This window comes from Puma concolor, chromosome D1 (assembly GCF_028749965.1).
Source record: "Puma concolor isolate L17-30 chromosome D1, mPumCon1.1.hap2, whole genome shotgun sequence".
In the NCBI taxonomy this organism is placed as follows: domain Eukaryota; kingdom Metazoa; phylum Chordata; class Mammalia; order Carnivora; family Felidae; genus Puma; species Puma concolor.
This window is the reverse complement of record NC_141676.1, coordinates 96,512,451-96,532,866: the sequence shown is the minus strand read 5'-3', so window position 1 is coordinate 96,532,866 and position 20,416 is coordinate 96,512,451. Positions and strand designations below refer to the sequence as shown.

The window sequence follows — 20,416 nt, the reverse complement described above, 5'->3', positions numbered from 1 at the left end:
ATCGTAATCCATTATTAATTTCTGCATTTATTCTGTCAACACTTAATTTTGACCCGCTTCTTGTGCAAAGCAACAGGTTAGACACAATGGGGGATATTAAGAAGAATAAAGAAACATGCCCTAAGGAAACAGCTGGTCTAGTAAGAGAGCTATGGCATATGAACAAATGGCCTCAGTGAGGACAGTGCATGAAAAATGTCATAAGAAAAGTATACTTGACTTGGGGGTCAAGAGCGTGAAGTCACATCGGGCTAGAGAGATCACGGAGGACTTCACGGAGAAGGTAACTTCTGAGCTGGGGCCTTGAAGGATGGGTAACATTACAATACATGAACGAGAAAGACATGTCCAGGGCAGAGAGGCTCAGAGGAGGTGGAATAGAATTTTGGAGGGTCCACAAGTGGTGACATTTGGGGTGCATAAGACATTTGTGGGTACAGGTAGCCCAATGGGGTGGCATTGGGCCAAATCACTGGGAAAATGTCTAGGCTTTACTCAGTAGGCATAGGAAGCTGTTAGTTTTTGACCCAGGGAGCAACATAGTCCTCATGAAGTTTGATCAGATTCACATGTATACACCTTAAAGGAAGGCAGTGGGATTGGAAACGGTTGAGGAGAGCGGGTAGAGTGCGCTGGGACCAACTGGGGATGGAAAGTTCGCCTTCGAGGCATTCAGTGTCCCAGGTGAGAGGTAAAGAGGGCTGAGCTGGGACAGAGGCAGTATGTCTAAGGAAGACATGACGAGTCTCAACCTGTGAATTGACAGTCACGAGATGTAGTGATTGGTTAGAAGAGCAGGAGTATGGGAAGGGAGAGAGAGAAGTCAATTGCAACGTTGGTCTCAAGCCAGGACAACAAGAAGAGTTGCCATTCTTCTTTTTTTAATGTTTACTTATTTTGAGAGAGAGAGAGAGAGAGAGAAAATGAGGGGGAAGGGGCAGAGAGAGGGAGAGAGAGAGAGAATCCCAAGCAGGCTTCGCATGTCAGCACAGAGCCCAACACGGGGCTCGAACTCTCGAACCGTGAGATCATGACCTGAGCCGTCAAGAGTCGGACGTTCAACCAACTGAGCCACCCAGGCGCCCCAAGAAGAATTACCATCTAAGATCAGAAAGAAACACAGAAGCCAGGAGAAGGAGCTGCTTGAGAGGAGGACCCAGTGAATGCATTTACGTTGAGCTTGAGTAACGAAAAGGACACCCTGCTGGGATGTGCGCTGGTCTTCTAGCTTCAACGTGGATTATTAGTTATCTACACCAGGAGGGACCCGAGCTGCCCCCTGGGGCAAGACTGCTAACAGACAGTGAAAACTAATGAGCAAACAGGGTGGTTAAGGACACTGAGATCTCCGGGCACCATCAGGGCAAAGGGGAAGGCCAGAGGGTGGGGCACGGTGGAACAGCAGGTTGAACCAAACTTTCAGAGTTGAAGTCTTCTAGATCAGACTTTCCAGTACAGCAACTTGATGATAAGTCCTGGTGCAGCGGTTCCCTCACCCGGCGATACAGCAGAGTCACAGGAGAGCTTTTAGTAGGACATATTCTTGTGGTCCCCACCCCCCACCCCGGATTCCAGTTCTCAGGCGTTAGTCTGGTGGGATTAACGGCTCTCATCTCTGCTTAGCCTGGGTCCTGGTTGGTTGCCGCAGAGCTGATCCTGTAGGTGAGAACCTGATGTTCCTGGTCTCCTCCTCCTCCTCCTCCCCTTCCTCGTCCTTCTGAGTGGAGAGAAGAGAGCCACATCGAGGGTCTGGTCCTCAGGTTGGCAAGAGTTCTGCAGAGAGGTGAAGGCGAGCATCCTGCCAGGGAGCCCTCGGCAGAGAAGTGATAGCGACGTCCTGGCTGTGGACCGACCACCAAAGGGCAGAGCGGAAAGAAGAAGAAAACCGAGCACAAGCACTGTGCGTCCTGCTGTGTGCCGATTCCGTCACACCGCCTTCCTTCTCGAAGACAGTCTAAGCTCCATGAGGGCGAGAATTTCTTAAAAATCCCTCTCTGGCACATTTCCAACCTAAAAAAGAAGAAGAGAGAGGGTAGTGTGATGTGCCCCCATAGCTCCTCTGATCTATTTTGCAATCCAACAGCCCCTGGTGATAAGAACAGTCTCTGAGGATGGGAAGGAGGGATCAAGGAAGAATCATCAGTTTACCCTAATTCCTCTCTTAGACGCAGAGGCCGTCATAAACGTTGCTCTTTCAAAATGCCACCAAGTCTCCGAGCAACATCTACAGACTCTAACAAAAAGAAATACACAAGAAGCTCTTGTTAGACCAGTCAGAATCAGAAAGGCTGCAATCTTGAGTTTACGAGTGTGCTTTCTGCATTCAGCAGCCTGGTCTGAATCATAAACAAATGATAATTCTGCTCCGGAGGGCGAGGCTCTGGCGAGCGGAAATACGTGCATGGTTCAAGGGGCTCAGGGCAGTAGGTAGGCGCTAGTGAGCCTGGGTGGTCTCCAACTGGGAGACTGAAAAAAATTGTTTCCATGTTTTATTTACTTTTGAGAGAGAGCGCGCACAAGCAGGGGAAGGGCGGAGAGAGAGGGAGACAGAGGATCCGAAGCGGGCTCCATGCTGACAGCAGTGAGCCCGATGTGGGGCTCGAATTCATGAACCGTGAGATCATGACCTGAGCCGGAGTCTGAAGTTCCAAGGACTGAGCCACCCAGGTGCCCCACCAACTGGAAGATTTTCCCTCTGCTACTCTTCCCTCTCATGGAAATCTCTCTGTTCTAAGGCCACTGCACACCCCCCCCCCGCCCCCGCCGCCGGCCTGCCCCTTCTGTAGCCCCACTTCCATACCCAATTATGGAAAAACTAAACTGAGCAAAAGAATTTGGGGAAAACTCAAGCATTCATAAATCCCCTTAAACCCCTTAGTCTTCTGGGGATCGGGAGTGGGAGAGGCTGGAGACTCATGGCTGGTGGAAATATATGCAAAGGAAAAGGGCTGCGGAGAAGGCTGGAAGGAACTGTGGCTGCAGAGGGAAGCTACTGCAGAGGGCGTGTCCTCTTTTAGACGCCATCCAAGGAGTTCCGATCCCCCGGGTGCTGAAAGGGCCCCAGTCAAGTGTGGAAGCTTCTGGGCAGTGACTTGATCACCAAGATGTTATGAACAATATCACAGTCAGCTGCTAACATTATGGTGCCTTTTATTCATTTAGTTTAAATGTTCATTTTTTTTTATTTTAATTTTTTTTTCCACGTTTTTATTTATTTTTGGGACAGAGAGAGACAGAGCATGAACAGGGGAGGGGCAGAGAGAGAGGGAGACACAGAATCGAAAACAGGCTCCAGGCTCCGAGCCATCAGCCCAGAGCCTGACGCGGGGCTCGAACCCATGGACTGCGAGATCGTGACCTGGCTGAAGTCGGACGCTTAACCGACTGCGCCACCCAGGCGCCCCAAATGTTCATTTATTTTGAGAGCGAGAGAGAGGGAGGGTGTGCACGCACAGGGGAGGGGCGCGGAGAGAGGGAGAGAGAGAATCCCAAGGAGGCTCCATTCAGCACGAAATCACGACCTTAGCCCAAATCAAGAGTCAGACACTTAACTGACTGAGCCACCCAGGCGCCCCTACAGTGCCTTCAGGATGGGATACTTAAGCTTCTTGGGTTATGGGAACCACAGAATAAATATGGGACATCTTGAGGGAATTCAAATTTACCAAAGATTTTTTTTTTTTTTTGGTGGTGGTGGGGGGACCATTATTCTTCATATTGAAATAATCTTGGATATCTGATGGAATAGCATGTAAAACTTTCATGAATTTATGAAGCTACACATAAGAATTAAAGTGTCCCCTCCAAATGAATCAATCAATGAGTGAATGAAGTGTCCCAATTGTCGAGGTCTTTTTGGAGAGTTGTCTTCTTTCTTCTGCCTTCAGGGCCATTCGGGGAAAGTTTTGACAGGCACTGCCCAGACGTTTCACGGGACAGGTGAGTTACCATGAGTTTGCGGGTGTCTGTCCATCTGACGCGTCAGTTCGCGTCTCCTGCCAGCCTGTGAAGTTGGCGGTTTTGGGGTCTCCAGGGATGTTCTCACCCTTTCCTCTCTCCGAGCCTTTGTTCAAACTGTCACTTACGTCTGGACAAGCTCTCGCTTCTTGACAGCCACATCCCATTCTCTTCCTCTCCTCATAATGCAGTCCAAGGCCCTTCTGTCCAGGAGCCCTTCTCCAAGTTAAGAGAGTCGGCCCTCAGAAGAGAATCTGTTAGGGAATGAACAAATCACGGGGACCTAAGGCACAGCACCGGGAACACAGTCAACGGTCCCGTGATGGCGTTGTGCGGTGACAGGCAGTAGCTGCACTCGGGGTGAGCGTAACGCAGACTCGGTGAATCGCTGCGTGGCACGTATACGTCAATCAGTCCATCAATCAAAACTCAAAAAAATAAATCGAATGAGAAAGAGAGGAGCTGAAGGAAGGGCCAGGCTGCGACGCCAAAAACGATTCTGCTACTAAGTATTTGCCTCGTTTGGTACACGACTTTACAGTGTTGCCAACTGTCAGAGGCATGTCTTATTTAGAAATCATTACGGGGCGCCTGGCTGGCTTCATCAGTTAAGAGTCAGACTCTTGCTCTCAGCTCAGGTCTTGATCTCCGGGTCGTGAGTTCAAGCTCCACGTTGGGCTCTGCTGGGCTTGGAGCCCACTTCACAGCAACAACAAAAAGAAATCACTACAGCCCTAAGAAGTATAGAGGTCAAGGCTTTTTTTTGTTAATAATTTTTTAATATTGATTACATATTACAATAATATTTTGCATACATCAGGTTAAATAAAATCTATTATTTTGGGGTCCACCTGACGTCGGCTCAGGTCGTGATCTCGCGGTTCGTGGGTTCGAGCCCCGCGTCTGGCTCTGTGCTGACAGCCCAGAGCCTGAAGCTGTCTCTGGATTCTGTGTCTCCCTCTCTCTCTCTGACCCTCCCCGCTCTCTGTCACTCTCTTTCTCTCAAAACTAAATAAACATTAAAAAATTTTTAATAAAAATATATTCTTTTTATTTTACTTATTATTTATTTGAAAGAGAGAGAGGGTGCAAGTGAACAAGGGGCAGAGAGAGAGAGAAGCGAGGCTCACCCGAACCAGGGCTCATGCTCACCTGATGTGGGACTCGAACTAACAAACTGTGAGATAATGACGTGAGCCAAAGTCAGATGCTTAACGACTGAGCCATCCAGGTGCACAAATAAAATACATTATTATTTTCACTGTTTTACCTCATTTAATGTGACCACTAGAATTTTTTTTAATGTTTATTTTTGAGACAGAGAGAGAGAGAGAGAGTGTGTGTGTGTGTGTGTGTGCACGAGCGAGATGGGGGCAGAGAGAGAGAGGGACAGAGGAGCCAAAGCAGGCTCTGCGCTGACAGCAATGAGCCCGATGTGGGACTCGAACTCAGAAATCCCGAGATGATGACCTGAGCCAAAGTCAGATGCTCAACTGACTGAGCTACCCAGGCACCCCAAGGATTATTTTTCATCCTCATCTACCAGTTAGGCAAGGAAGTTTTACAGATGTTAAGTAACTAGCCCACAATGACACAACTGTTAAGGGGTTCTTTCCACTCTGTTATGAAAAATGATCCAAAATTTGGAAATAAAGCAAGAGGGTGACTGTGTGTCCTCTAATGTCATCGTGGGGCATTGTTTAAAAGCTCTCCCAGGGGCGCCTGGGTGGCGCAGTCGGTTAAGCGTCCGACTTCAGCCAGGTCACGATCTCGCGGTCCATGAGTTCGAGCCCCGCGTCAGGCTCTGGGCTGATGGCTCGGAGCCTGGAGCCTGTTTCCGATTCTGTGTCTCCCTCTCTCTCTGCCCCTCCCCCGTTCATGCTCTGTCTCTCTCTGTCCCAAAAATAAATAAACGTTGAAAAAAAAAATTAAAAAAATAAATAAATAAGTAAAAGCTCTCCCAGGGTTTATGTAGTTCTTCTGGCCGGGCTAGCTTCCTGGGTTGCAATCTGCACAGTCACCCAGAACCCTGCACGTTAAACCACTAACTTGGTTTAATGCTCTCCTATTGCTGTCGTGACATTCTTCATAATTTTTGAACACGGGGCCCTGAATTTTTATTTGCGCTGCGCCCAGCAAATTAGTCTGTCTCTAGGAGAATAAACTGATGTTTGATTTTGTTATTCACAACTAATTCAGGGCTCAGGCTCTGCAAAGTTACATGTTACCTTGTAGATGGGAGTCCAACCTGTAACATGTATCTATCTGTAGAGGTACAAATAATTTCTGTCCTTTGGAAAAGATAACTCATGCTTTTATTCCCTTCCCCCTCCAAAGCCCCCATGGAACATTAATTATATTTGTCTCTAACTTAAAAAAAAAACACTAATTTTGGTGAGCCTGTCCCTATGGGTTATATAAACCCCACTTCCTCGCCTGCTCTTGAGGTCAGTGTTTCCACCTCACTGATGCCTTCGCGTTTTTAAGTATTTTGTGAATTACACGTTGACAACTCCATACTCCAAGCTCTTTCCATTATATCATGCAACCAAAGTCACTCTTTGCTCTGCACTCTGCTGGCCAGGAACACACCCTGAATTCTTTTTGTGCATTTTGGGTGCACCTGTTAATTTCTGTCCTGTCACTCTTCCTACCCATCAATTCTTTTAAACTTGTATTTGCCTTTTTTTTTTTTTTTAACAGATGATGTATTCACTTGGTTCAAATTCAAAAAGTGAAAAGGGTAAGGGGGTCCTGGGTGACTCAGTTGGGTAAGTGTCTGACTTCGGCTCAGGTCATGATCTCACGGTTTGTGGGTTCACGCCCCTATTGGGCTCATCGTTGACAGTGCAGTGCCTGCTTGGAATTTTCTCTCTCTCCCTCTCTCTCCCCTCCTCCCCCGCTTGCACTCTCTCTCTCAAAAATAAATAAACTTAAAAAAAAAGTTCAAAAGGGTGTATAGGAAACATTTTACATCCTACACTATCCCAGACACCCAGTTTTCCTCTCCAAAGACAACTTCTATAACTTCCAGTGCTATTTTCTACATATATCATCCAATGTGTTTATACATATTATCTGTTTGTTTTTAATTTTTTTTTTTAATTTTTTTTTTCAACGTTTATTTATTTTTGGGACAGAGAGAGACAGAGCATGAACGGGGGAGGGGCAGAGAGAGAGGGAGACACAGAATCGGAAACAGGCTCCAGGCTCTGAGCCATCAGCCCAGAGCCTGACGCGGGGCTCGAACTCAGGGACCGCGAGATCGTGACCTGGCTGAAGTCGGACGCTTAACCGACTGCGCCACCCAGGCGCCCCTGTTTTTAATTTTTTTTAATATTTATTTTTGAGAGAGAGACAGAGTGCGAGCAAGGGAAGGGCAGAGAGAGAGAGAGAGAGAGAGATACAGAATCCAAAGGAAGCTCCAGGCTCTGAGCTGTCAGTACGGAGCCTGATGCTGGGCTCGAACTCATGAACCGCGAGATCATGACCTGAGCCGAATTCAGACGCTTAACTGACCAGACCACTCAAGTGCCCCTTGTCTGCTTTTTTTCGATAAATTGCAGAATATTCTACACACTATCCTGCAACTTGGTTTTTTCATCTAATGATATAATCTGGAGATTATTCCATTTTTTTTTTAAAGGTTTATTTATTTTTGAGACAGAGAGAGAGTATGAACGGGGGAGGGTCAGAGAGAGAGGGAGACACAGAATCTGAAACAGGCTCCAGGCTCTGAGCCATCAGCACAGATGCCTCACGCGGGGCTTGAACTCATGAACCGCGAGATCATGACCTGAGCTGAAGTCGGATGCTTAACCGACTGGGCCACCCAGGCGCCCCGAGATTATTCCATTTTAATGCATGAAGAACTCCTCGTTGTTGTGTATGGCTATGTATTTATTATTCCACTGGATAAATTTAGTCATTTATCTTACCATTCTCTTATCAATAGATATCTAGGTTGTTTCTAATTGTTTGAAATAGCAGGCAATGGTGCATTAAATAACTATGTACATATATCATCTTGTACATCTATAAATTCCCAGAAGTGAAGATGATTGGTCAAAGGACATATGCATTTATTATTTTTGAAGTGTTTGAGGAATTATTCTGTATAAAGGTTGTATCAGTTTATACTCCTACCAGTAACATGTAAGCCCTTGTTAACATTACAGCAATGTGTTGCAAAATTTTTGAACTTTGAGAAGGGGCATATTATCTCATTGTAATTTTCACTTGTAATTTTTTAATTAATAATGAAATGACGCATTCCTTTCGTGTATTTCTTTTGGGGATAACTGCCTGCTCACATCCTCTGCCAATTTTTCTATGGGTTTGCTAATCTAAGATATAAGTTGCAAATACTATTTTCCTTGGAAAACAGTATTTTTTTTAATGCTTGTTTATTTGAGAGAAAGTGAGAGAGAAAAAGAGAGAAGGGGCAGAGAGAAAGGAGAGGGAGGATCCCAAGCAGGCTCCACACTGTCAACATGAAGCCCAATGCGGGATTTGAACTTATGAACCACGAGATCATGACCTGAGCGGAAATCAAGAATCAGAGGCTTAACTGACTAAGCCACCCAGGTGCCTCAGAAACAATAGATCTTTTTAAACTTTATTCATGGTGATTTACACTACGTGGACTTTTTATTTGATGTTGTTGGATTTGTCAGTCTTTTCTTTTATGGCTTCTGGCTTTGTGTCATAGTTAGAAAGGTCCTTCCTAATTGAGATTACAAAAGAACTCTCCTAGATTTCTTTCTGTAAGTTTATGGTCCTATGTTTCATATGTAAATCTTTGGTTCATTAAGAATTTATTCTGATGTGAGGTGTGAAGTTTGAGTCCAGCTCGATTTTTTTCTTCAAATGGTTACCTTATTGTTCCTGAGCCCTCTTTCGAATAATCTTTAAATAATCCACCCAATAGAGTCCTCAGCTTGATTCCACGCTAATTTGTCTTATGTATTAGTGTTTGTTTTTTTTAAATTTCCTCATCTAGTCCATGATCTGTCTATTCATTGTATGAGAACTGCATGATTTATGTTAATGTAGCTTCAAAATGTATTTAAATTGTAGCAAAATGTATTTCTGCTGAGGCTTGTGCTCCCCTCATTTTTTTTCTTTTAAACATCTTCATTTCTTTTAAACATTTCCAAGAGATTCCTGCACGGTTCTTTCCCCACATCAACTCTGGGGTCAGTTTGCTTTTAAAAATCTTGGTATTTCAGGGGCGCCTGGGTGGCTCAGTTGGTTGAGCGTCGACTTCAGCTCAGGTCACGATCTCGCGGTTCGTGAGTTCGAGCCCCGCGTCAGGCTCTGGGCTGATGGCCTGGAGCCTGGAGCCTGCTTCCGATTCTGTGTCTCCCTCTCTCTCTGCCCCTCCCCCGTTCATGCTCTGTCTCTCTCTGTCTCAAAAATAAACATTTAAAAAAAAAAATCTTGGTATTTCATTGAGAGTGCATTAAATTTACAGATGTGTTGGGGAGAACAGATTTCTTTGTTTTTATTAAAAAATTTTTTTCTTTAACATTTGTTTTTGAGAGACAGAGAGAGAGACACACAGAGCATGAGCAGGGATGGGGCAGAGAGAGAGGGAGCCACAGAATCCGAAGCAGGCTCCAGGCTCTGAGCTGTCAGCACAGAGCCCAATGCGGGGCTAGAACCCATGAACTGTGGGCTGAAGTCGGATGCTTTTAACTGACTGAGCCACACAGGTGCCCTGAGAACTGATTTCTTAATAGCGCAATCTTGTCTGTTTACCAAAGAACATGATAAGCCTCTTCATTTTGTCAGGTTTTCTGTTCAGTTTAGTTTCTGTATTGTATTATAATTTAATTTTAGAGAGAGAGCACAAGTGGGAGAGAAGGGCAGAGGGAGAGAGAACCCAAGCAGGCTCCACACTCAGCACCCAGCCCCATATGGAGCTCAATCTCCCCCCCCACCACCCCCGACCCTGGGACCATGACCTAAGCAAGAGCCAGATGTTCAACCGGCTGAGCCACCCAGGCGCCCTAGTTTGTATTTGAACGTTTTATTCGTCTCGCATAATTCTTAAGTTTATTTCCAGGTATTGTTACGTGTTTTTTTTAACTGTTATTAAACAGGCCTTTTTGGGGGCACCTGAGTGGCTCAGTTGGTTGAGCGTCTGACTTCTGCTCAGGTTATGATCTCGCGGTTTGTGAGTTCGAGCCCCACGTCGGGCTCTGTGCTGACAGCTCAGAGCCTGGAGCCTGTTTCAGATTCTGTGTCTCCTTCTCTCTCTGCCCCTCCCCCGTTGATTCTCTCTCTCTCTGTCTCCAAAATAAACGTTAAAAAAAAACCAGGCCTTTTTTTTCCGTTCTATCTTATGCTTATTTGTGTATATGAAAGTTACTGACGTCTCTTATAATTGTGCATGAGCCAGATTACGGAATTTCCTTAACCCTAACACCTCACATCGAGCACCTGAGCTAACAGATTGGTGCCTGAACGACCCTTCATGTGCCCTCTGGGGGGCTTCTTAGAGTGTAGTGACAGCTGGCACTAAGGGAGAATTTCGTCTATCTTTCCAGGATGAAGTAGATTGTTAATAATTTCTTGCCAGACTGGTTCATTCCCAGGGACTTTTTAAATGATGCTTAAAATATTGAACATCCTGCTTGTGCCCCTGACATCACCACCAGGCCACTGTCAGCACGTGCGCGCGCGCACACACACACACACACACACACACACACACACACCTTGTCACCCTCTGGCCTCCAGCCACTGCCCGATAAAATGCCCCAGTGTTTAGTAGCATATTTGACTAGAAACCATGGGCTTCCCTTGAACCATTTTGCTCTGTGTATTTTAATTAAAATTAAAGTGATTTCTCTACACCGAGCAACTCTTGGAAGAAACCCCAGGAATTATCATCATCTCCTTAGGCTTTGTTTCAACTCTGGTCTTTATTTCTTGGTTTGCTTTTTTCTAGCTTTATTATGAGGTTATTGACATATAGCATAGCTAAGTTTAAGGTCAGGGAGGAGCCAAGGTGGCAGAACAGCATGGAAGTTTTTTTGTGTGTCTAGCGTCTAAGTTTAAGGTATACAATGTGATGATTAGATACATGTATCTATTGCAAAATTATTGCCACAACAAGGTTAGTTAACACCTCTGTCCCCTCACAAATTATGGTGTGTGTGTGTGTGTGTGTGTGTGTGTGTGTGGTGATAACATTTAAGATTTATTCTCGAAGCAACTTTCAAGTACATATGTGCGTTAGATCTCCAGATCTCGTTTATCTCATAGCTGGGAGTGTGCACCCTCTGACCAACATCTCCCCATTTCCCCCACCCCCAGCCCCTGGTAACCACCCATCTACTCCAGTTCTTTACCAGTTTGGCGTCTTTGAAAGCCATCTCTTAGTGCCAGATTTAGGGCTTCCAAATGGCCTGCGGAGACCTGCCTGGGCAAGAAAGCTGAGAAGTGATGACTTTTGCTTTGTCTTAAACCCTGAAATAACCCTTGGGGTGCCTGGGTGGCTCAGTTGGTTAGGCAACCGACTTCAGCTCATGATCTCATGGTTCATGGGTTCGAGCCCTGCATTGGGCTCTGGGCTGACAGCTCGGAGCCTGGAGCCTACTTCCAAGTCTGTGTCTCCCACTCTCTCTGCCCCTCCCCTGCTCATGCTCTGTCTCTGTCTCTCAAAAATAAATAAATGTAAAAAATAAAAAATAAAAAAAAACCCTGAAATAATTCTCAAAGGGAGTAACCAGGCGAAGAAGGTAATCCTCACCCAGTCCGTCTGGGATCCAGGTCTCAATTTAACTTCAAGTGGGGTGTAAAGAGGTGGGGGAGGGAAGAGCCCCTGCACAGGATTGCTGCTCCGTGGAAGTTTCACACAGGAATCATTGCAACAGGACAAAGGGGATGATGCAGCTCCGCCCTAGATCGGACGGTTTTGTGGGTTTCTTTTTTTAAAACAACATTAGTGGTTACTCTGTAAATTTCCAGAAAGTCAGCTCCGCGGGTTGGAGGATCTCAACGTAGCATCCTTGGAACTGGGCTAACATTCTAAAGGGTAAAAAGAAATCCTAGCATGTGACCTAAATACCCACAGCATGCCCTCTCCCTGGCAATATTTCACACCTCAAAATGAAAACACAAGAGCTCATTGGGATTGCCAGAAAAGGCCACAGCGGCTTTTCACGCTTCTTTTGCCAGCAAGGTAACACTCTAATTTGGGTCTCTGACTTCCTCTGGCTCTGGAGGCAGAGGTGGGGTTACGTGTTGGGTTGTTCTGCCTGCTTCTCTGGTGGGTATCGGCTCAAGAGGGTGGTTGGACTCCCTCTTTTTTTTCTCAAGGACTCTGGAGGATCTGGGGCTCACCCTGCAGCCTCGGGGAGCAAAACTGGATACAGGATTTCAAGGTGACTTTGCCCATCCCTTTTCTCACACCCCGTACTCTTTTTGCTAAAGGTCGCGCTAAGCAAAGAGAAGAACAGTCCAAGTTTCAAAGTTCAAGGAAAACTCCCGTTAAGTCTGCAAGCTTTTCTTCGGCTTGAATCTTGTTAGCTCCTGGTTATGGGGTTTGAGGTTCTTTTTACGGTTTCTTGCACCACAGAGCTGTGGGGGACAGGAGCACACAGAAGACCTTGCCCACTGCTGGTCTGGCTGCAGTCTGACTCTTGATTTCTGCTCAGGTCATGATCCCAGGGTCAAGTGACAGAACCCCGCATGGGCTCTGTTCTGAGTGTGAAGGCTGCTTGGGACTCTCTCTTTCCTTCTTCCCCTGTCCCCTACTGACACTCTAAGAAATAGATAGATAGATAGATAGATAGATACGGACGCCTGGGTGGCTCAGCTCGTTAAGCGTCCAACTTCAGCTCAAGTCATGATTTCACAGTTCGTGAGTTCAAGCCCCACGTCGGGCTCTCTGCTGTCAGCTCGGAGCCCATTTCAGATCCTCTTTCTCTCTTTCTCTCCCTCTCAAAATAAATAAATGAAAAACATTAAAAACAATCGAAAGAAAGAAGAAAGAAAGAAAGAAAAAGCAAGCCCAGAAGAGGGGGGGAGGAATGTGATTGATAGCTTACGAACTGGCCTCTGTGCAAAAGTGCTTAACAACTAGACATGCTTCATCAAAAAATACCAGCCTAGGGGGTGCCTGGGTGGCTCAGTTGGTTAAATGTCCAACTCTTGATTTTGGCTTGGGTCACGATCTTGTGGTTCGTGGGTTCCAGCCCTGCGTTGGGCTCTGTGCTGACAGTGCGGCGACTGCTTGGGATTCTGTCTCTCTCTCTCTGCACCTCCCCCCACTCACACGCATGCATGACTTCATCCCCCTATATCTGGAATGTTTTCTCCAATTGCAACATAGGAGGTCAAGTCCCTGGATCCCTTGAATCTCGGTGTGCTGCTCAAATTGCCTTGGGCTTCATTCCAGTCTCGTGAGGAGGTGGGTGATGGAGAAGGATTTGGGTGGGAGGGAGGACCTGGGGGCAGTTTCCTCCCAAGGCACTCTGGGAGCTCCTAATAACGCGCTGCTTAGTGAGGTTCTTGCATCTACCAAGCGACAGAAGGGCAAAAGGCATTCATAAATGTGATTATGGGGGCGCCTGGGAGGCTCAGTCCGTGAATGTCTGGCTCTCGATTTCAGCTCAGGTCATGAGCTCACAGCTCATGGGATCGAACACTGAGTCAGGCTCTGTGCAGACAGCGTAGAGCTGGCTTGGGGTTCTCTCTCTCCCCCCACCCTCTCTGCCCCTCCCCTGCTGGCACTCTCTCTCTTAAAAGAAATAAACTTTACAAAATGGGATTATGATGTGGGTGATATTTTCAAAAGTGATAATCTGCTAAAAGGAAGAAGTACCTGCTAGGAGGTGACTGTGTTAGATCATGTACATCAGCCAACGCCATGGGGCCAAAGGCCAATGCCATGCAGCCTTCGGTGGCTGGTACAGAGACGGCTCCAATGAGCTACACAAACCAGGGGGGCTCTTCCAGTGGCTTGATGTCCTCGTTTGGAGTGCTTCCTCACCCGGCATTCCCAAACATTTCCATCTCCTTTCCTTGCCCTGCCTCTCCCTCCACTCCATGCTCCGGCAAATGAACTTTGCTCTGTTCCAAGTACATGCCCCAGGCTTTCCCACTTTTCTGCCCTTGCTCAAATTCTTTGCTCCATCTGGAATGTCCTTCTGTCTCCTTCTTTGCCAAATTTCTAAATATTACTGATCCTTAAGGCCTTGTGCAAAGTCCTCTCTGTCTGTTCAGCTGGAAATGGTCATAGCACATTTTCTATTTCCTTTTGGTGGAACATTCCTTACTTCTCCTTGTAGACATACTGTATTCTCAGTCTGTAACACGTGACTTTGAATGCAATAGCTATTTACTCTTTTGCTGCATGAATGAATGAATGAATGAACCAATCCTGACAGAATATTGGATTGTGTGTGGTGCTAGGTTGAAAGATTGTCCCAGGAGAATTCTATTTGTTCATTTACGAAGCACCTACTAGGTTCCAGTTCCTCCGCCAGGATTTATTATCAAATCCCTTCTGTTTGAGAATGGTCTCTAACAAACAAATACGCATAACAGAGGGCTCCCAATCTCCAAGAGAAATACATCAAACCAAAGTGAAAAATAAATAAGTTTTGTGTGTTGACTGAAGGGGGAAAGGGTACCTGGGTAGAGGTTGCAATTAGGAAAAAGACTGCCAAGGTCTGACAAAAACAAGGAAAGAAGGAATGACTTTAAAAAGATAGGCTTGGGGGCGCCTGGGTGGCTTAGTCAGTTAACAGTCCGACTCTTGGCTTCAGCTCAGGTCATGATCTCGAGGTTGATGACTTGGAGCCCTGCATCGGGCTCCAAGCTGACAGTGTGGAGCCTGCTTGGGATTCTCTCTCTCTGTCTCTCTCTCTGCCCTTCCCCTGCTCATGCTCTCTCTCTAAATAAATAAATAAACTTAAAAAAGAACAAAAAAAGATGGGTTTTGGATTTGGGTTGAGAATACCGGTGGGCACCAGCCAGAACACACACTTGACGGTATGACCCCTCAGGGTAATGAAGGATGTGTCTCATGGACCATCCATTCAGCCTATAAGCATCTACTGAGAAGTAGCTGGAGCCAGGGGTTGGGGTAACAAACACCAAAATGACATATTTTCTGTACTTGAGATGCTCACTGTCCAGGTAAGAGACAAAAAATTAGTGTCATGATGAGGGCCCTACTGAAGGTTGTTTGGGATGTTCCAGGAGGAGACAAGAACGTTTCATGCCTGTCGGTTGTGAGAGAGGTTTCACGGAGGTCATGGCCCCCCAACCAAGCCTGAGTAAGGAGCATGATGTGAGGGTTTTAAAAACAAACTCTAGAGTCCAACTGATGAGGCAGGACTCAGGATCTGATCTCGCTGTGAACCACTTGCGTAATTCTGACGTGAGACTGAGCCTCAGTTTCCTCCTCTGTAAAATGGGATAACTGTGTTACCTGTATCACAGAATTATTATGAACATTCAAGGAGAAGATTCCCCAGCCCCAGACTGTTGCTTCACCGAAGATACAAGTGCAAGTTCCTCCTGGTTCACTCACAACTGATTTTTGTTTGTTTCTTTTCCTTTTCTTTTCTTCCTTTTTCCTACTTTTTTTTTTTTGAGAGAGAGAGAGTGCACAAGTGAGTGAGGGGCAGAGAGAGAGAGAGAGAGAGAGCAAGAGAGGAACAGAGAGAGAAGTAGGGCTCACCCGAAGCGGCGCTTGAGCTGTGGGACTCATGCTCACGAACCATGAGATCATGACCTGAGCTGAAGTCAGATGCTTAACAGACTGAGCCACCCAGGCACCCTGTTTGTTTCTTTCTCAACCTTGTAGCCCCAGAAGTTGGCATCCAAATAAGGGGTTATCTGGGAAAGCAGATAACTTTTCTCTAAAGAATTATCAAAGTTGAGCTAAGTGATTTTGCAGGCAGCTGATCCCAGATTCCCAAATTGGCATTTACACAAAATGATAGCTTATGGGTATATAAAGCAGCCCATACCTTGAAATAAACAGGCTCATTTTCTAGCTTGTTATTGGATGAGGGGAAAGAAGAGAGGATGGGGGGGTCTTTATTCAGCTAGGGGGACTCTGAATTTGGCAGGTTGATTCTGTGTGGAGAGGATAAGGGGCTCCTGAGAGCCGTCCTACCCTGTGGCCTTGGTATTGGAGAGTGGATGGTTTTGCTTGTACTTTTTTCCTTTTTAGAGCTCACTGTCATCCGATTGCAATGAACATGCCTGTTTATTGAAGCTCTGCCTCTGGGTTCGCGAACAGTGGGCCATTAAAACTAAGAAGAACTCACATACATCTCTAATTTCTGCCCTCAGCAACCATTGCTTTGATACAGACTTTATGATGGCAATTATGTAAAACTATGCCCATATAAATAGTAGGACAGAAAGCAGTTAGAGATTTGAGATTATTAAAGTTGTTTCTCGAGCCAAGGGGAGTTGTCTTTTCATTCAGTGGCAATCCCCTGTCGCAAATGGAACATTTTGCATTTCATGGCTACAATGAAAGATGGAAAACAAAACAGGAAGGTAGGAGGAGAGAAATGACCAGGAAATGAGAAGGAAGGGAGGGAGTAGGAAAGATGGCGGGAAGGGGAGACAGACTGGGTAGACAGAGGAGGTAAGACAGAAGAGGGAAAGAAAATTTTTGTGGAAAGTGGGGTTGGATCTCACGATTTCTGAACAATGTTAAGTAGGATCAAAAAATAAGATGTCCATTCACACGTTTCCCTGACTCACTTTGGGAAACCATTCTGGGAGAACATTCAGGCATTCTTTATCATTAATACAGTCCATCTCATCACACACACAGGATGTTCCTCGACTTTGGATGGGGTTATGCCCTGATAAACCCACTGTCAGTTGAAAATATCAAAAATGCATTTAATACACTTAACCTGCCCCCAACATCCTGGCTCACCTTAGACGTGCTCAGAACACCGACATTAGCCTACGGTTGGGCAAAATCATCTCACACAAAGCCTAATTTATAATAAAATGTTGACTATTTCGTGTACCTGACTGAGTACCGTACTGAAAGGGAAAGACAGCACGGTTGTGTGGGTACGGAAGGGTTGTCAGGGTATCGGTAGTTGACCCTCGTGATCTCTGGGAGGCTGAGAGCTGTGGCCCCTCCCGCTGCCCAGCAGCACAACAGAATATCATACACACAGTGCTGGCCCAAGAGAAGAGCAAAACTCAAAGTTTCGGGTACAGTTTCTACTGAATGCGTGTTGCTTTGGCATCATTGTACAGTCGAAAAGTCGTAAGTTGGACCATGGTGAGTCTGGAAACGTCTACATGATCTGTATCAAACTGTGTAGCCTGTGAGTTTCTCTAATTTTTTTTTTTTTTTCCCATGACGAAATCTCAGCCACCCGGGTCGATTTTGGTGTCCTCAGGCAAAGTCCAGGACCCCGTTTTCCACTTGTTTTCCTTCTTACCACCAGTCTACACACACTCAAGACAATGGGGTGATGGAGGAGGTCCTGCTTCAGTTGAAGGTGCCTGTGTGGACGCGAGTGGCCCCAAGTGGAGCTGGTACAGGGGCTCTGCCCTCTGGAACCCCAGGCCACACCACTCCCGGGAACTCTGGAACAGAGGAGACGTTTGGCAGATACCTTGTCTTCGCTTGACCTTCCCATTTCCTGCCAAACCACGGCCCTAAGCCTCTTCAAAATGTGAAAAGCACTTGCTCTTGGAAGCCTTCCCAGATGTTGATATCTATTGATACACATTCTATAAGCTGTCATTAGTTCACCTTTGGTCATACCTGCACATTCTTACTGAATTTGTGTGTGTGTGTGTGTGTGTGTGTGTGTGTGAGCACGTGTTCCGGTGAAACTTTATCTCTGGACACTGAGAGGTGACTTTCAGATCATTTTCACACTATGAAATTATCCTTCATTTGATTTTTTTTCAACCACTTAAAAATATAAGAAACATTTTTAACTGTCAGGCTCAACCAAAATAGGCGATGGGCAGGATTTGTCCGCAGCCTTAGATTGCTGAAACTTGTATTAAATGATCAGTTGTATTTATATTTCCTTCAAAGAAGTGGTAAACAATTTATTTTACACTGCTTCAGCTCTACTGGAAGAACCAGTATCAGCTATCCCTTTGTCCCCCTTTTTGGGGTTAGTATTGCTTGAATAGCTCAAAACCCTATGATACTTGAAAGCCGAGAGTGGAAACGATTGAGACCAATCTGTCTACATGAACAGCATGGCGTATCGAGGCATTATCTCAATTCTCTGAATGAAAAACGGTTGCTGTTCTTTGCTCGTTGGATTTGCCTTTGGCACTCTTTATCAGGCTCCATGGCCCCAGAGGGCTTACAGGTGTCTTTACAAAGGCACGTGAGGAGAACTGCCTCTATTTCTTCTCCCCTCCATCTCCTGCCTGCACCCCTCTCTTCTTTCTTCCCCCCCGTCTGGGAGGAGCGCTCCTCTTCTTGTCCAAAGCTCATGCCTTCTTCCCTCTTCCCCCGGGCAGCCCCTTCGCCCATAGTGTTTCATCCCTTCTCTTCGCCTCTTTTGCACCATCTACTGTCCCTCCTTCCCTGGATCCTTCCCTCAGCATAGCTTATGCTTATGCGTCCCTGATGCGAAAGAAGTCCACGCTTCCTGGACCCAACCTCACCACCCCCTCCCCTTCTCCTCACACCCAAGCTTTGGAAGAGAAAGCCACAACTTGCAGTTGGTTCATCCTCGGCACTTGACTTCTTTGCTTCTGTGACTAGGGGTCTTATTCATCCTTGAGTTTGCTTATTTATTTTGAAGTAAAAACTGGTTGACTGTCTTCTTCTCAAAAAGAGCAGAATTTTCTCCTTTAAAAGTTCAGATGATATGTAAAGAAAAGCGAAGAAAAAACAATAGCCGATAACCGTGGAATTTAGAAACAACTGCCATCGGCATTGCGGGTCCTTCACCGACCGCCATTTTCCTGCATCTTCCTTCCTGGCAACATTTAGGGTCTACTTTACCTTGTATGTGATGCAGTGATATATCCACAGTTGGTTAAGTAAGGATTCTCAAACTTTCTGGGCCCCATGACACTCAAAGATTGTTGAAAACCCCAAAGAGCTTTAGTTTTTGTAAGTTATATTTATTAATATTTACTGTATGGGGCACCTGACTGGCTCGGTTGGTTGAGCGTCCAACTCTAGCTCGGGTCATGATCTCACAGTTTGTGGGTTCGAGCCCCGTGTCAGGCTCTGTGCTGACAGCTCAGAGCCTGGAGCCTGCTTTGGATTCTGTGTGCCTGCGTCTCTCTCTGCCCCTTCCCCACTCATGCTCTGTCTCTCGAAAAATAAACATTAAAAAATCTTAAAAAAAATTCTCAAAATATCTATTAATTCCTCCAAAAACAACAGTAAATCTGTCAAAGGTTAACACAGAACACTTTCTATGACAAAATAATAAATATATCTCCCCAAACAAAGATTATTTGATGAGAAAAGTGGCATTGTTTTACATTTTTGTAAATCTTTTTATTGTCTGGCTTGACAGTTGGACTTCCATATCTGCTTTTGCACTCGATCTGTTGTGATATGTTGTTTTGGTTAAATAATACACGAGGACAACGTGGTCTCCCAGCTAGATGGTCAGAAAAAGGAAAAGTATCTTAATACCTTCTTCAGATAATCGCTGATGCTCTAATTTGGTACTATATCAAAACTCAAAACGTGGTAGTTTCGTATCTGTAAACCTTTGTACTCTCTGGACACTTGTGAGAGAATGAGAGTAAAAAGGCAAAAAAGAGGGGCACCTGGGTGGCGCAGTCGGTTAAGCATCCGACTTCAGCCAGGTCACGATCTCGCGGTCCGTGAGTTCGAGCCCCGCGTCGGGCTCTGGGCTGATGGCTCGGAGCCTGGAGCCTGTTTCCGATTCTGTGTCTCCCTCTCTCTCTGCCCCTCCCCCGTTCATGCTCTGTCTCTCTCTGTCCCAAAAATAAATAAATGTTGAAAAAAAAAATTAAAAAAAAAAAAAGGCAAAAAAGAATCTTAACACCATGATGAACGTAGTTTGGGCCTCATAGACCTGATTCAGGTTGGGGTTCCACAGGGGTTCCTGGAGCACCCTTTGAGAACCACTGGTCTGAACCGGTGCTACCGTTCCCCTTACCGGTGATTTAGGATGGGCACGTGACTCCATTCAGACAAAAGAGAAATGAAGGGAATTCTTCAATCCATTTAGAGAAGTTTCTTGACGGATACAAAGGGTTTCAGAGGAAGACAGAACTGTGCTGCTTCTGTGGGTCACTGTCATAATCTCGTGTTCATCTTGCCTTTGCAACACGAGCTGCCTGAGGATGCCAGACAAGACACCACGGAGCCTCAGCTAACCACATTTGAGTTACCTTGACCCAGGACTTGGGGTTTCGTGAAATTAATTTTACTTAGAAAGGAAAAAAGGGGGGGGGGGGCGCCTGGGTGGCTCGGTTGGTTGAG

The 20,416-nt window shown here is 45.9% G+C and overlaps 1 long non-coding RNA gene across 1 annotated transcript in view; it reads right to left on the bottom strand.

Annotated features, from left to right (window-relative positions):
- Positions 1–864: 864 nt before the first annotated feature.
- The window catches only part of LOC147576899 (uncharacterized), a 48,092-nt gene continuing 28,540 nt past the window's right edge, over positions 865–20,416 (bottom strand). The window contains exon 3 of the long non-coding RNA XR_015241254.1: positions 865–2,010. This is a non-coding gene — a long non-coding RNA (uncharacterized LOC147576899). The remainder of the gene's footprint in view (positions 2,011–20,416) is intronic.